Here is a 12,336-nt window from a genome sequence, read left to right as displayed (position 1 = left end):
TGAACACATACGGAATTCCAAATAGTACAATTGCTAGGATTTGTGTGAAGACTGATAATTAACAATGAATACCAACAAATGACGTGGTTTGCTAATTTGGGCAAGCAGGAAAGCTTCATGGAATCTGGCTCAAAACTGTAAGAGGAACTGCCCTATTTACCTTTCCCATCATCAGAAACAAAAGATCCACACATGATTTAAAACTGTGGTTACAAATAAAACACTTGGTGCTTTACATCTTTGTTTACTCAAAATAATTTTTCTCAGAGTTTGAGTACAATAGTGCATAAAGCCAAGATCTACATCATGAAATTCCTCATTTTTATACTAGCAAAAAATAACTTTAAAAAAGATTATCACAAAAATTGTTGAAAATGTTTTGGTAAAAAACATGACATTTTTGGAGAAGCAATGGAATTTTTTTTAGTGAGTGGAAACAGTAACAACAGATACTTGGAAACATAATATGATTTTTTTTATTGAATGGAAAAAAATACTTTCAAACATATTGCAGTATATCTATAGAAAAACCAGTAGACAGGAAGGTGAAGTATATTGCTGGCCTTTGAAATCATAAAAAGCAGACAAAAATGTAAGAAACTTTATTTGCATGTGAAATGTGAATTTTTTAAAAATCTAAAGTAAAAAAATGTTTAAATAAAATTGTGTTAAGGTGGTGAGGTTACCAGTGTTTTTCTTTGTTTTTACAAACATTCTGCAATATGTGTGTGTGAAATAAGGAAACTATATATCAATGGCTTCCCATACATACATTTTAGGTAAGGGAGTACATATAAGATCTCATTTATTCAACGTGAAGCCATATTGCACTGTGTAGTCTACTTGCTCAGGATCACAGCCAGAATGTTGATTTAATTATCAATATTTCACAGCACTCTATAAACAAGTACCCAGGGGCCAGTGCTGTGCCATAATGGGTGGAGCCATGGCCTGAGGTGCCAGCATCCCACATGGACACTGGTTCAGGTTCTGGCTGCTCCACTTTCGATTCAGCTCTCTGCTATGGCCTGGGAAAGCAGTACAAGATGGCCCAAATCCTTGGACCCCTGCACCCACATGGGAGACCCGGAAGAATCTCCTGGTTCCTGGCTTCAGATTGGCACAGCTCTAGCTTTTACAGCCCTCTGGGGAGTGAACCAGCAGATGGAAGACCCCCCCCCCCCCAACCTCTGCCTCTCTCTTTCTCTGCTTTTCAAATAAATAAATAATCTTTAAAAACAAAAACAAAAACAAAACAAACAAACAAAAAAAAACAAGTACTCAGACACTGTTACGCCAAAAATGCAGTAAGAGAAGGAAAAAATCCAAGCTTAGCATCTCTCTTATGCTGGTCCCACTTCCCACAGCCTCCTGCAGGAAGACCTGCAGAACTTCTTTCATTTGGCCACGCAGGCTTTCCTAATTTTAATTCCAATATTCTAATTTGGGGGTGGGTAGTGGTGGTGGTGGTGCATAAATAGATACTGGCCAGCAGTTCCAAGTCTGGGCAGCAGTTACACTGAGAGCTGTTTGTGAAAATCGTCATAAAAGTTACATTGGCTCATGGGGCGGGGAAAGTAGGGAGTCATAAACATCAGATAGCAAAAGTCCCCAGTGCTTTCCTTCTCCCCACAAACCATTACCTGGAGATAATCCTTGCTAACAGTCCCTATGAGCTGTCCAAAAACAAAATTTCAACAAATTGAGTTCAAAGATCGCCTTAGTCTACTTTTTGTTCCTATAACTGGTGACCTGAAACTAGATGATCATTTAAAGGGAAAGTTTATTCAATTCCGTTTTGGAAACTGGAAGCCCGAGATGGGGTAGCCACATCTACTAGGCTTCTGGAGAGGGCCTGAGCGTGGTGGGAAAGCAGCAGTGTGCAAAGAAACAACACCTGCAGGTAACTTTGCTTTTACCTTTTATTTTTTTCAGATTTATCTCTTTATATGTAAAGGCAGTGTTTACAGAGAGAGAAATACTTGGGCCATCCTCTGATGTTATCCCAGGCACCTTAGCAGGGAGCTAGCTCAGAAGTGGAGCTAGCCGGGACACTAACCGGCGCCCATATGGGACGCCTGTGCTGCAGGTTTGTGTGTTACCCCACTGCGCCACAGCGTGAGCCTGGTAACTTTGCTTTATAACAGCACAGGGATCCAGCCCTGTGAGAGCAAGAACTCACTCCCCGCTGGAAGATGCACTAGTCTATTTGTGACAGCTCTGGCCTCGCCACCCAAACACCTGCCATGAGGCCCTTCTCCCAACACTGCTGCTTTGAGCAGTGAAATCTCTACGCAGGCCTTGTTGAGGACCACCGTATTCAAACCACAACAATGGTCTTATTGGGCTTTTGTGAACTGTGCATGCATTGGGTAGCATCTCATCCATGAAATAGAAAGGTGTTCCGATAAGTGGAGCCTGCATGGGATGCAGAGCACACTATATAGACCATAAAAAGACTGAAAACAGCAGAAACAAGAAGCAAACCATGATAAGAGAGAGAGCGAGAGAGAGCAAGGGAGAGAGAGACACACATGTTCTGGAACAGGTTCTCTTAAAACTTTGCTGGGGGGGGGGCGGGGCTGGCAGGGAAGTAGGAGCAGTGAATCCCATTAGGGTGGGGGTGGAGCTGACACAGGTGGTTGGGCCACGGGGCTTAGGACCAGAGCCCAAGATGACAAGTGAGGCATAAGTGGTGCCACATAGATTGTTCCATTTTACTAATATTCGCCCCCCCCCTTTTTTTTAATTTTTGACAGGCAGAGTGGACAGTGAGAGAGAGAGAGACAGAGAGAAAGGTCTTCCTTTTCTGTTGGTTCACCCCTCAATGGCTGCTGTGGCCGGCGCACTGTGGTCAGTGCACCCCGCTGATCCAAAGGCAGGAGCCAGGTACTTCTCCTGGTCTCCTATGTGGGTGCAGGGCCCAAGGACTTGGGCCATCCTCCACTGCGCTCCCGGGCCACAGCAGAGAGCTGGACAGGAAGAGGAGCGACCAGGACAGAATCTGATGCCCCGACTGGAACTAGAACCCGGTGTGCTGGAGCCCCAGGTGGAGGATTAGCCCATTGAGCCCCCTTTTGGTTTTTATAAAGCAAGAGTTGCATGGAATTACATCAGCTCCGAAAGTCCAGGAGGGGTGGAGGGACGATGATCTGTCTTCAGAGCTACTTCCTCCTGATACGGGGAGACGAGGTACTCTCTGCTGTCATGGGGCGATGTCTCAAGCCGCTGCCTCCTAGGTGGGGGAGCCGAGTATATCCCTGTAGCAGCATTTGGTTGACCGCCTGTTAGTGAAGGCCTTGGGCAAAACACGATTTCTCATTTCAAATGCACTTTCCTTACAGGGCGAACGCAGGGGAGACTTATCATGCTGGCTCAGACTGGCTGTGCCCCTATAGATTGATGGCTGTGAATTTCCTTGCTTTGCAAAACTGGCTCAGTTTGACTGGTGGCACCTAGCAGGAGGCACACCATTCTAGTTTCAACTAATCTGCTGAGGCCTGGTACAGGAGCACATTCCAGGCAGTGGCCTCCCATAAACTTTGTTTAACAAAACATAGTGGAGGCATGTGGAAGTTGAATTGTGTACACCATTCTAAATTACTTAACTCATACTGTGCAGATCATTGTTCTGCAGTTAAAAAAATTGTTTCCTCGCTTAATCTAAAGCAAAGGCTTAGAGGTTTATTCATAGAATAAACTGAACGAGAAGGCTCTGGACCAGAGATTTCTGGGACACTCAACAGCTTATCGGGCAAGATTTTGGCAGCCAACAGATGGCACATTTCCCCCCATACTGAAAAGAGAGGAATGACTGAAAGTCTTCATTGTAAACAGTGTGTCTTCAGTTTCATTGCCAAGTACACAGGCAGCCACATATTCCTCTCTAAGGAAACTGACCATCCAAAAAAGAAAAACCAAACTCAAAGATAGACCTGTGTCACAGTATCCCTTCACAATACTCATTGCCTGAATACACAAGGCTTCCAAATCTCCCAGAGCCGCGTTTAAAAATAGGAACAGCCCATTAGGGATCACTGAACATTTGAGGGAAGGCAGATATGAAAAGGAAAAACAAAGAGAAGAAAGAAAGTTGCCGGGGACAGAGAAAGCTCAGGAAGCAGAAGGAACTATATATAGATAGATATAGATACAGATATAGATGTTCTCAAAGTTATACGAGGATATATTTCCTCCGTGAAGCCAGAACTGATCTTATAACAAGAGAGAACATTCAGAGACCAAAAACAACTCTGGGAAGTTAATATTACGATAGCAGAAATAAAACATTCTATAGGATTGGGAGATGAAGCTGAGGATATCTCTAAGAAAATGTAATTGAAAGGAAAGAGCGAATAAGACAAAAAGAATGTAAAAATAAGGTCAGAACGGAGATCAAAATTCCACTGGCAGAAAACAGGGCAGAGAGAAGAAAGAGGGAGACAGAATACCAGAACATTCCCCCAAATTAAAAGATAAGAGTTCGCAGAGTAAAGTTTCCTATCAACGGCTCAGCACAGGGAGTGGGAAAAGACCAGCTTTCTCCTCCTATTCCCCTCCCCCCATGCCTCAATAGGATGTAAATATTATTATTTCATCTGCCTCATCACGGGCAAGAAGCCCCTAAGTGGGGGGAGGTGAAGGGTGGAGTACTTCTCTGGAACAAAGCATGGGGCCAAATACCCTCCAAATGTCTACTGACTGGCTCAGTTTAAAAGTCTTCAACTGCGTTTAAAAGTCTCCAGCTGGCTAAGATCTAGGACATGAGCCCACACTACATCCTCTAAACTTACTCTACATACTCTGATTTGATTACATACACATCAGTTCTGGTCAGAGGTTTATTCTGATTGATAGGGGAAGCATGCATACACATTTCAGTGGATTCTTAAAGGGGATTTTATGGTATCATGGCCTTTGCTATTTAAATTTTTTTAAATTTATTCATTTGAAAGCAGAGTTACAGAGAGGCAGAGGCAGAGAGAGGTCTTCCTTCTACTGCTGGTTCATTCCCCAAATGGCCACAATGACCAGAGCTGGGCCTATTCAAAGCCAAGAGCCCATGTGGGTGCAGGAGTTCAAGGACTTGGGCCATCTTCCACTGCTTTCTCAGGCCATAGCAGAGAGCTGGATTGGAAGAGGAGCAGCTGGGAATTGAACTGGCCCTGTAGGCCACAGCTGTACCTGCTGTGCTGCAGAACCAGCCCACTATTTAAAATTCTCACATCTCTTATTTATTTGAATGGCAGAGAGATAGAAACAAGCAGAGAGATCTCAGTCAGCTAGTTTACCTCCCAAATGCCTGTACAACAGATAGCACTGGGCCAGGATGAAGCCAGGAGCCAGGAGGGTGTCCCACAAGAGTAGCAGGGACCCATGCACTTGAGCCATCACCTGCTGCCTCCCAGATTGCACATTAGCAGGAAGCTGGAATTGGAAGTGGAGCCAGGACTCAGATCCAGGAACTCAGAGATGGATTGCGGGCATCCCAAGTGAGATCAACCACTGCACTGAATGCTACCCTCTAAAGGCTTTTCTGTCTTCAGATCGGTTACTATTTAGCAAAAGCTAACAATATTTTTGTAGATCTAGACTGTTTTCCTAAATTTATTTTTGGTTGGATTTCTGTTTTTGTTTTCTGTTTCCATTTCCCTTGTTTTATCTTCATCTTTTGAACACAGGAGCTCACTGGAGCCGATTCTGAGCATCCACAGTTTGGAGCACTTTCTATAGCCATTCTCTCGTCAGATTCACTGAAGATTACGTGGATGTCAAGCAGTTTTTAAGAAGCTTTGTAACAGCCGGTGCTGTGGCTCAATAGCGGAGGATTACTCCGCCTGCGGCGCTGGCACACCGGGTTCTAGTCCCAGTTGCCCCTCTTGCAGGCCAGCTCTCTGCTGTGGCCCAGGAGTGCAGTGGAGGATGGCTCAAGTACTTGGGCCCTGCACCTGCATGGGAGACCAGGATAAGCATCAGGAGATCAGCACGATGCACTGGCCGCCACTGCCATTGGAGGGTGAACCAACGGCAAAGGAAGACCTTTCTCTCTCTCTCTCTCTCTCTCACTGTCCACTCTGCCTGTCAAAAAAAAAAAAAAAAAAAAAAGCTCTGTAACAAAGTGTTAACTGTTATTCATACAGGCTGCTGCTCCACGTGCAGTCTGGGGGATGATGCAGGCTACCTGCTGGCCGTGACAAGGGCATGGATCTGGCTCCCCCGAGCAATGGTCTTGTTTTATTGTTTTTCATATGGGTCATAGGTAGCCTGGAGCCACTTGGAAGTTTAGGATCTTCCCTCTGCTGCACTGGCTCAGGACCCTGGCTGCCTGTTAGAATCACACAGGCAGCTTTTAAAGCACACCTGTGCTGGGGCTCCCCCTTAGATAGAACCTGGAATCTCTGAAGGTTAAGGCTACACTAGAGTACCAGGTAGGTCATTGCTCTGATGACTTTGTGTTGAAAGAAGCAGCACCAGGGCATATTTCTTGTAACTAATTACAACTTTAGCTCTGGTTAAATTAAATATTTATTGTTAAGATTTATTTATTTGAGAGGCAGAATTACAGAGGGAGACACAGAGAGAGAGGTCGTCCATCTGCTGGTTCATTCCCCAAAGGGCCACAATGGCCAGAGCTGGGATGATCCGAAGCCAGGAGCCAGGAGCCTCCTCTGGGTCTCCCACACTGGTGCAGGGTTCCAAGCACCTGGGCTATCCTCCATTGCTTTCCCAGAAGAGCAGCAGCCAGGACAGAAACTGGCCCCCATCCAGGATGCCAGCGCCGCACATGGAAGCTGACGTACTACACCACAGTGCCACAGAGCTGGCCCCTAAATTAAGAATCTTGAGACAGGGAAAATAACCTGGATTGTTTGGGTCATTCCAATATTGTCCCAAGCATCTTTGTAAGAAGGAGACAGGCTGATCAGAAATGAGCAGCGGATGTGATGTTGGAGCTAAAGGCTGGGTCGCTAAGAGGAAAGCAGTGGGCCTCCACCTGCTGCAAAATTCACCCTTCCCTGAAGCCCCCAGAAGGAACCAGCCCTGACAAACTCAATTTTAGCCTTGTAAAACTCATTTTGAACTTCTGACATCCAGAGCTGTAAGATGATAAATTTGTGCTGTTTTAAGCCACTTTGTGTAATTTGTTCTAACAGCATCAGGAAACTAATGCATTTCCCTGAAGTCAAGGAGAATGAGAAGTAAAAGTCTCCATGGGGACTGGCACTGTGGTTAATTCTCTGCATGCGGCTCTGGCATCCCATAGCGGGTTCTAGTCTCAGCTGCTCCACTTCCAGTACAGCTCTCTGCTGTGCCTGGGAAAGTAGTGGAAGTGGTCCAAGTGCTTGGGCCTCTGCAGCCACATGGTAGACACGGAAGAAGCTCCTGGCTCCTGGCTTTGGATAGGCCCAGCTCTGGCCGTTGTGTCCATTTTAGGGAGTGAACCAGTGGATAGAAGACCTTTCTCTCTCTCTCTCTCTCTCTCTCTCTCTCTCTGTCTCTCTGTAACTCTGCTTCTTAAATAGATAAATAAAATCTAAAAAAAAAAAAAAAAAAAAACTCACGATGGGTGAGCCATGGATTGCTTGTAGGCACAGCATACTTTAGACCTTTGTTTATCACTCTTCACTTTTCTTCCAAGGTAGGACATGAATTAATAGAAAGAATATTGAGTTTTTAGTTATTTCAAGAAAGAAAGAAGTTACAGAGTCAACTAAACAAGTATTTGTTGAGGAGTGAGTCTATGCAGAATTGTGTATATGTATTATCTTCTAGAAGTGAAACTAGATAATAAATATTATATTTTTACACAACAGAAAATTTCAAGGATATAACCTGGTTGTCTCAACAGCAAGATATAAAATGAAAATCAATGTTGTTTCTTGGTACCTACCAGTATAGTAGGTGTAATGCAAGATTATATGGATGGGGCCAGCATTGTGGTATAGCAGGTAAAACTGTCACCTGTGATGCCAGCATCTAGCATTGGCACTCATGTCCCAGCTGCTTCACATCCAATCCAGCTTCTTGCTAATGAGTTGGGAAAATCAGAAGAGGCCCAAGTGCTTGGGCCCCAGCTACCCACATGGGATATCCAGAAGCAACCCCTGGCTTCTGTCTTGGCCTGGTCCAGCCCTGGCCACTGTAGCCAACTGGGGAGTGAACCAGCAGACAGAAGATGTCTCTGTCTCTGTCTCAACCCCCCCCCCCCATAACTCTGACTTTCAAATAAGTCATTTAAAAAAAGATTATATAAATAAGGCTACTTATATTTAATACAAAAATTTGTTGACTCAATTTCTAAAATTACTTTGAAATAATTATTATTATTTTAGAAGGTGTTCATGGTAATAATGGAAACCTTTGCTGAAGATAGGCAATTATGTAGTTGTTTTGACTTTGTATGTATATACAATGTTGCTAGATTTAATAAATCAAAATACAGAAGACACATTGAAGTTTGGGTTTCAGAAAACAAGTCACTTTGTATATGAGTACTCATACAATACTTAGGACACAGTCATACTAAAGTAAAATCATTGTTTTTCAGAAATTCAAATGTAATGGGGCCTCCTATAATTTATCTGGCAACTCCAGTTGAAAGGCTATTGGCAAAACTAGGTAATGTAGAAATAATTTTATTAATTTCTTAAAAGATTTACTTATTTTATTTGAAAGGCAGAGTTACAGAGAGACAGAGGCAGAGAGAGAGAGAGGTCCTCCATCTGCTGGTTCACTCCCCAAATAGCTGCAACAGCAGGAGCTGGGCCGATCCAAAGCCAGGAGCCAGGAGCTGCTTCTGAGTTTCCCACGAGGGTGCAGGGGCCCAAGGACTTCAACCATCTTCCACTGCTTTCCCAGGCCATAGCAGAGAGCTGGATCGGAAGTGGAGCAGCCGGGACTCTAACTGGAGCCCGTATAGATGCCTGGCACTGCAGGCGGTGGCTTTACCCACTGCGCCACAGCACGGACCCCTAAACAATCTTGTTTTTTCACTTTAGTGCATTGAAGAAAATCACATTAAAGAAAAGAACTGTAAAATAAAGATCATTTTAATCTTACTAAACATAAACGTCTAGATGAGTAGAAATCACCATTTCTGTTATCAGATGGATACCAGTGCACATTGGTCAATTAAAATGCAAATTGGGACTGGTTTTTTTCTGTTGAACATACTTCAGAGATGAATAAAACTCATGAATAACTGATTAATGTTGAAAAATGATATGTGCGTTTTAATGACACTATTAGATAAGTAAATCAGTAAAATTCAAAGCAGGAAAAGGGACAAATGGTTTTATAATTAAAGGATGCTGCATGGATTATGTAACAGCACGGCATCTCCTTAGGGGAATCTGGCACACAGGGCTATTTCTAGGAAGTATTGGGGCACACATAATCTCATCATGTGCTTCCTTCCCTTCCTAGCCATCAATTTGGTCCAGCTGAGATCTAGTTAAATAAATTTCCAAGACTCCCTGGAGGAAAAAGGAAGGTCACAAGAGGGCAGAGGGGAAATCGTTTCCTCTTGTGCTTTAGAAATTTGGGAAGAGAGTATAGAGTGAGGGTATGTGCTGTGCAATTTAGCCGTAATCAGCGGAGAGAAAAAATGAGGGAAAAAAATAACCTCTTTATTCTCTCCTGCATTTCTCTGACATGGGCCCATCTAAGACAAATGAGTGAGACCATCTGCAATGTAGGAATGGAAGCTTTAAACGTGAAATCAAGAAACCATAAAGTATAGCCAGCCGTAATTTATAACTGAGATGTCACAATTGCAATAGTTATAGATTTCAGGGTGCAACAGATCAGTCATTCGGTACTTAAAAATAATAGACATACATTGAGTATCAACAATGTCCAAAAGAATTATCCCCAAGGTGTTTCTATCCATCCGTCTGTGAAATGCATTTCTCTCATGGCCTTTTCAACATGGCCTCCTAGTCTTCACCTTTTTGCTCTAAGGACCTGATCCCAGACATGACAAGCCCAGGGCAGCCTGAGTCACAGCCCTTAAACTGCAGTCTGCCTGTTTGAACACAGCCATACTTCACACCTTCCTTCCAATTTTTCAGCAACAGTGCTGAGAACCTACAGTCTGTCCTCAGCCCCATTTTCTCATTATTCTTCCCCAGAAAAATTAATTTTGCTCTGGTCTGTGGCTCTGTGAGACAGCAGTCAAATGAAGTCCTTAGTATGCAAGTCCTTAGTAAATCATATTAGAATATAACAACATATTGCTCATCAATTTTCAAGCTTGAGAGAGAACCTTATATTTAAATGGTCTTATATTGATGCAAATAAAATGTACTTCCTTCCCTTTGAGAGAGCCAATGTAAAAGATTAATGATTTGAGGAGAAGACAAAGCATAGAAAAAGCAAAGCCTACACATGGTTAGGAGCCGTATAGATGACACTACAGATGTACAGATGACTGTCGTGTCATTACAGTTGATCACCATGGTTCCAAAGCTAAAGCTAGTATAAAATCAGATTTATATAATATATTGTATTATTTATATGTGAAAGCTATATAATAAATACCCTATAAGTGATATTCCCATCATAAGATTGTCTTTTTTGCTACATAAAAATAATCCATTTTATTAAAAAATTGAAATTATGTTTACCTAGAATAAATTTGTATGACAGTAGTTTCTCTGACATAACCCCATATGAGAGAGAGGTGACCAAGGAGCAGAGTGGTAGGGTAAGACTGATGTGTTCACATCTAAGAGAAAATTAGTAGCAGAAAGACTTCTCAGTTTTTCTCTTGGAACTAATATTTGTACAAATATACATAGATTTTATGTTTGTTTTACTTCATTGGCTTGTTTCTAAGAGTGCTTGATCATTATTTTACTTCAATGCTGTCATTCCTTAGAATACCCTTTTCACCTTTTTAAGTCATTTTATCATCGTAGGATGCACATAAATAAATCATTTCTTTACTTCATTGCCTTCCAATACAATTTCCTGAAGCCCATTATTCAATGAAAGGGTGCTGTATTTTTTAACACTAAGCACTTTAATATTGACTTGACACTAATTAGTCTATTTCTTCCTGGTAAATAGATTTGGATTGATAAACCTACAAAATTTACATGGGCATTTTAAACATGAGTGGACCACAAAAATTATTTTATTCTGAAGATGTCTTTAGCAATAATATCCCCTTCCTAATATTCCTATTCACCTTTTAATTTTTTTACAATTTTTCAGTTTTTTGTGGCTAAATTTTTGAAACCTAAGTTTGAAACATTTGTGTGATGAACACACATATTGCAAATACTATATTTTACCTTGACTTCAGGAAGCATCTTTTAAAATTGAATTTTTCCTGTATAATCACAATATCATTGTCATATTCTAGGAAAATACATAACTCCACATTATCATCCAGTATACAATTTATTTTCAAATTTTCTGAAAGATTTTTATGTATGGTTTTATTTTAGGTTTTACTTTCAAATTAAATGTAACATTTGTGCTAGTTGAAAATTCTCTGCCAAAAATGTACATGAATATATAAACATATATCCTATTTTTTTTAGGTATGAAGGTTTGCCTAGATTCTGTTTACACATTCCTAGCCCTTTTATAATTTATTTGTGTACTTCACATAGCATGCCATCAAGAAGTACGTATTGTCAGATTAATGATCTTTTCATATAAGGGAGAGACAGCAAGATCATTCTATTGTGGGTAATTTTAAACCTGTGATTAAGATGTATAATAAGTCTACTGTAACTCTGCAAATGTATACTAAAAATCATCAGATTTGCAAAATTGCAAAATAAAAACCACAAGTCACTGGTGAAAATCAGGGTGGAGGCACTCCATTGCTGTGGTTTGGGTGTGGTTTGAGTGCTTCCGGGGTTAGGTACATGCCTCAGAAACTTAGTTCTCCGTGTGGCAATGTGGGAGGTGGTGGCACTTAAAGAGGTGGGGGCCCGAGAGGCAGGTCCTTAGGTCACTAGGGCACATTTTGCCTTGCAGGGATTAAGGTAGCTTTGATAGGACCCCTGAGGTCTCACAAAAGCCGGCTGTTTCAAGAGCAAGCCTGACTTCTGAATCATTCTCTGGCTTCCTGCTATGAGGGGGATTGGCTCCCCCTGCACAGGCTCTTGCCATGATGCCATGAAGCCCCTATCAGAACCAAGTTGATGATCATGTCTTTGAACCTCCAGAGCTGTGAGCGGAATAAACCATTTTCCTTAAAAAAAGTTAGCCTTTCTCCAATATTTTGTTTTAGTCATTAAAATGTACTCATATACATGATAGAAAAATAGAAACTCAATAAAAATGGTAGCACATTTTATGCTCATACATGTTAAA

This window comes from Oryctolagus cuniculus, chromosome 10 (genome assembly GCF_964237555.1).
Source record: "Oryctolagus cuniculus chromosome 10, mOryCun1.1, whole genome shotgun sequence".
Classification (NCBI taxonomy): Eukaryota; Metazoa; Chordata; class Mammalia; order Lagomorpha; family Leporidae; genus Oryctolagus; species Oryctolagus cuniculus.
Note: the sequence above shows the minus strand (reverse complement) of the source record.